Source organism: Coregonus lavaretus (assembly GCF_964263955.1).
Source record: "Coregonus lavaretus genome assembly, chromosome: 6".
NCBI lineage: Eukaryota > Metazoa > Chordata > Actinopteri > Salmoniformes > Salmonidae > Coregonus > Coregonus lavaretus.
The window spans coordinates 30,575,641-30,581,640 of NC_139993.1; positions in this window are offsets into that span (position 1 = coordinate 30,575,641).

The window sequence follows — 6,000 nt, forward strand, 5'->3', positions numbered from 1 at the left end:
CACGTAATATAAATCAAAAGGCTTACAACAATACATAACATAAAAGGTTCCAAAACAAACTTGAATTCTACAGTACATACATTAAAACTAACTCACCTCAGTACAAAACACTCATCTGTGCATTGATTAGCTCAATTAAATTAACCGGGGGTCCGTCCAATGGAAGACAAACAATTAAATACAATTGGCTGCTTTTGGTTGAGATGAAAATGTACAATGAATATGGAGAGTTTGAATAAAGGTAAAAAAATAGCATAATGACAAATTTTAAAACATTATTTAAATTTGTATCATGTATAAAATATTTGTAAACTGAATTCCAGATTGTGAGTTCCCGGATCAGGGACTTTTTCAAATTTCACCCTTGCTTGCTGCAAACTTCCTTCCTGGGAATACGTTACCATTATTTGTGCTCAATACCTAATACCTGCTTTTAAGCATGGCTGACATGATGCACTACATTGGTACATGACATGGTTACACGTAGAGGTAACCTCATTCTTCAAAACAGGACATTTGTCTTGGTGCAACATACTTCAATTGTAAATATTTTTTTCATAGGGTCCGCACAGGTACATCCTGACGCCAGAGAAAGTAAAAGATGCCAACCTGGTGCATCTGATCCATAAGTTAAGACCAGCACGACGACTGGTCCATCATGATCTTCACCAACACCTGCAAGTAAGGACTCCTTCACTCAGAGATGACTATAGAACCTAGAACAATATGACTAAGGATTAGAATAGAACATGCTGCTGTATCAGGGCCTTTAGACACATCAATATAGAAAGATAGTTAGACATTGAATCATTAATGCATTGCATTCTTCCTACAGGAATTGCCAAATCCTCACAATGCTGCTGCAGAAATACAACTTTCCTACCATCTCCTTTGCATTCAATGAGGAAGCAGGTAAACAACCTGAGCTCCACGAGTGTAGCTTTGTATTCATTAATGGGTTACACGAGTGTAACTTTGTATTCATTAATGGGTTATAGGACAAGTTAAAAACACATTTAACATGCATGATAATAAGTAACAATGTACACAGAATTAAGACACTAGTTACCTTTTTCACAAAAACAACGTTTTGCCAACCTCGCAAAGTTCAAGTCCAGTGTCTTCAAAATCCTGATTGCAACTGATGTAGCTTCCAGGTAAGAAAGCTCAGTGTTCAACACCAGTGTGTATAATCAGACCAAAAACATGTATCAATATATGGAAAGGTTACAAACCATTGTAAATCTCATTATTTTCATGTCCTTACTGTCAGGGGCCTGGATATCCCAACAGTCCAGGTTGTCATCAACCACAACACGCCAGGTCTGTCCAAGATCTACATTCACAGAGTTGGCCGAACTGCCAGTGCAAGTAATATTCCTCCTTCAGTATCTGTCTGTTATCACATAGGCCGCTACTGTAGACTTAAACATACAAACCACTTTTCTCTGATTTGTCTACAGGAATGCATGGTGTCTCGATCACACTGGTGACAGTATGACATCCACTTGGTTCATTCCATCGAGGGGAAGATCCTTAAGTGTACATTTCCTACATGGAAAAGTATAGATTGCACATAGTTGGTTTAGTATTGCTTGCTACCCTTTCCAATTCAGACATGCCCATTAGTCATTGGTGCAGTATCAACACTTAGGATATGATCTTGGTGCAGAAAGCTAGAAGATTATTTGTTTTGCTTTCTCGTTTGTCCAGAGGCCAAACTGAAGGAGTATCCTGTGGAGGAGAGATTCTGAAGATCCTCACTCAAATCAACGTGGCCAGGCGCAAATGTGAAATTGTATGAACAATTATTATATTTATATAGACATTTCCACTCGAACATGTGGCTGTTGGATAACATGGGCTCATATTACAGCTGTGACTTCTCACCATTCCTTTTGTGTTGCAGAAACTTGAGTCAACAGATTGACTAGAAAAAGGAGACCAAGAGAAAACATTATTTTCTAGGGGAAAGTAAGTATACACTCACCATGAGCCACAACACCATGGTCAGAGTTAAAGGTCTTGCTGTGATAAGGCTTTTAGCTGATTTTGTCCTGACATTCCAACTACTATCCTGTCACAGGATCCTGACTTGGAGGCGAAAAGAAAGGCTGAACTGGATAAGATAAGGGGTGAGAATACGTTTTTCAAGGAGAGGATACATGAAACCATTCAGAAGAAGCAACATGGGATGCAGAAAAAGAAACTGATGAAGCAAAAACACATAATGCAACACTGTACACTACCGGTCAAAAGTTTTAGAAACCCTTGAATGAGTAGGTGTTTTCTTAATTTTTATTATTTTCTACATTGTAGAATAATAGTGAAGACATCACAACTATGAAATAACACATATGGAATCATGTAGTAACCAAAAAAGTGAAACAAATTATAATATTTTATATTTCAGATTCTTCAAATAGCCACCCTTTGCCTTGATGACAGCTTTGCACACTCTTGGCATTCTCTCAACCAGCTTCATGTGGTAGTCACCTGGAATTCATTTCAATTAACAAGTGTGCCTTGTTAATTTGTGGAATTTCTTTCCTTCTTAATGCGTTTGAGCCAATCAGTTATGTTGTGACAAGGTAGGGGGGGTATACAGAAGATCCATATTATGGCAAGAACAGCTCAAATAAGCAAAGAGAAACAAGTCCATCATTACTTTAAGACATGAAGGTCAGTCAATACGGAACATTTCAAGAACTTTGAAAGTTTCTTCAAGCGCAGTCGTAAAAACCATTTGTGAGACGTGGTGTGGGTGAACGGATGATCTCTGCATGTGTATTTCCCACCGTAAAGCATGGAGGAGGTGGTGTGATGGTGTGGGGGTGCTTTGCTGGTGACACTGTCTGTGATTTAATTAGAATTCAAGGCACACTTAACCAGCTTGGCTACCACAGCATTCTACAGCGATACGCCATCCCATCTGGTTGGGGCTTAGTTGGACTATCATTAGTTTTTCAACAGGACAATGACCCAACACACCTGCAGGCTGTGTAAGGGCAATTTTACCAAGAAGGAGAGTGATGGAGTGCTGCATCAGATGACATGGCCTCCACAATCCCCCGACCTCAACCCGATTGAGATGGTTTGGGATGAGTCGGACCGCAGAGTGAAGGAAAAGCAGCCAACAAGTGCTCAGCATATGTGGGAACTCCTTCAAGACTGTTGGAAAAGCATTCCAGGTTAAGCTGGTTGAGAGAATGCCAAGAGTGTGCAAAGCTGTCATCAAGGCAAAGGGTGGCTATTTGAAGAATCTCAAATATAAAATGTTTTGATTTGTTTAACACTTTGGTTACCACATGATTCCATATGTGTTATTTCATAGTTTTGATGTCTTCACTATTATTCTACAACATAGAAAATAGTAAAAATAAACAAACCTTTGAATGAGTAGGTGTTCTAACACTTTTGACTGGTAGTGTACATTAACGAATTGTGTGTATATATATAACAAGACAAGTTGCCCATTATTGTGCAGAGTTCAGGTGCAACATGTTTCATAATCTGTAAATGTCCAAATAACTGGCAAAATCACTTTCTCATTGCTCAAAGCCTTTGACATATAAGCAACCTTTGTTTCAGTTTCACAAGAAAGGAATCATAAGGTGAAATGTCTTGATTAATCTTCACTGCATCTAAAACACTAATTCCTGCAAATTCAGTGCAGTTTTCCATAGTGAGAATCCAAATGCTGGGAAAGAGGAAGGCATACATTACCGTACTGAAATGTCCTAAAAAATGTCAGTTCTTATCCATTTCTGCAGTATAGTTTGATAATATAATTTTAATATGTTTCTAGTTAGCAGTGCTGGCCATGTAAACAGATGGCAAGCTTTGATAGCAGGATTGCTGAATTTAATTTCAACGTAAGTATAATTTGTCACCATCTTTGTAAAAAGTATAAGGAGCAACGCTATATTCCCTGCTGGAATTCTTGATGTGAAATACAGTAACATAATCAACCTGGAAAAATGCATAATGTTGATCAAAGAAGACAATTTCTAAGCACGTTTCAACCACGACTAGCTATTTGACAGCAAGATTGTCAAACAATGTGTTTTGGATTGACACATTAAAAGTCAAGTAACAACAAAGAAACAAAAATGAATGGACATCAGAGGACAAAGCAGGTGGTGAGCTAAAATGAATACATTTTCAATTTGGTGCTCTAAGCATCCAAATAACATTCCTAAAAACTGATAGAAGAGGAGGACTCCTCAAATATGTGGTGCTCTGTAGCTCAATTGGTAGAGCATGGCGCTGGTAACGCCAGGGTAGTGGGTTCGATCCCCGGGACCACCCATACAGTGGGGAAAAAAAGTATTTAGTCAGCCACCAATTGTGCAAGTTCTCCCACTTAAAAATATGAGAGAGGCCTGTAATTTTCATCATAGGTACACGTCAACTATGACAGACAAAATGAGGAAAAAAAATCCAGAAAATCACATTGTAGGATTTTTAATGAATTTTATTTGCAAATTATGGTGGAAAATAAGTATTTGGTCAATAACAAAAGTTTCTCAATACTTTGTTATATACCCTTTGTTGGCAATGACACAGGTCAAACGTTTTCTGTAAGTCTTCACAAGGTTTTCACACACTGTTGCTGGTATTTTGGCCCATTCCTCCATGCAGATCTCCTCTAGAGCAGTGATGTTTTGGGGCTGTCGCTGGGCAATACGGACTTTCAACTCCCGCCAAAGATTTTCTATGGGGTTGAGATCTGGAGACTGGCTAGGCCACTCCAGGACCTTGAAATGCTTCTTACGAAGCCACTCCTTCGTTGCCCGGGCGGTGTGTTTGGGATCATTGTCATGCTGAAAGACCCAGCCACGTTTCATCTTCAATGCCCTTGCTGATGTAAGGAGGTTTTCACTCAAAATCTCATGATACATGGCCCCATTCATTCTTTCCTTTACACGGATCAGTCGTCCTGGTCCCTTTGCAGAAAAACAGCCCCAAAGCATGATGTTTCCACCCCCATGCTTCACAGTAGGTGTGGTGTTCTTTGGATGCAACTCAGCATTCTTTGTCCTCCAAACACGACGAGTTGAGTTTTTACCAAAAAGTTATATTTTGGTTTCATCTGACATTCTCCCAATCCTCTTCTGCATCATCCAAATGCACTCTAGCAAACTTCAGACGGGCCTGGACATGTACTGGCTTAAGCAGGGGGACACGTCTGGTACTGCAGGATTTGAGTCCCTGGCAGCGTAGTGTGTTACTGATGGTAGGCTTTGTTACTTTGGTCCCAGCTCTCTGCAGGTCATTCACTAGGTCCCCCCGTGTGGTTCTGGGATTTTTGCTCACCGTTCTTGTGATCATTTTGACCCCACAGGGTGAGATCTTGCGTGGAGCCCCAGATCGAGGGAGATTATCAGTGGTCTTGTATGTCTTCCATTTCCTAATAATTGCTCCCACAGTTGATTTCTTCAAACCAAGCTGCTTACCTATTGCAGATTCAGTCTTCCCAGCCTGGTGCAGGTCTACAATTTTGTTTCTGGTGTCCTTTGACAGCTCTTTGGTCTTGGCCATAGTGGAGTTTGGAGTGTGACTGTTTGAGGTTGTGGACAGGTGTCTTTTATACTGATAACAAGTTCAAACAGGTGCCATTAATACAGGTAACGAGTGGAGGACAGAGGAGCCTCTTAAAGAAGAAGTTACAGGTCTGTGAGAGCCAGAAATCTTGCTTGTTTGTAGGTGACCAAATACTTATTTTCCACCATAATTTGCAAATAAATTCATAAAAAATCCTACAATGTGATTTTCTGGATTTTTTTTCCTCATTTTGTCTGTCATAGTTGACGTGTACCTATGATGAAAATTACAGGCCTCTCTCATCTTTTTAAGTGGGAGAACTTGCACAATTGGTGGCTGACTAAATACTTTTTTTCCCCACTGTACGTAAAACATGACTAAGTCGCTTTGGATAAAAGCGTCTGCTAAATGGCATATTATTATTATATTATTAAATAGACAAGGATTCCTCAA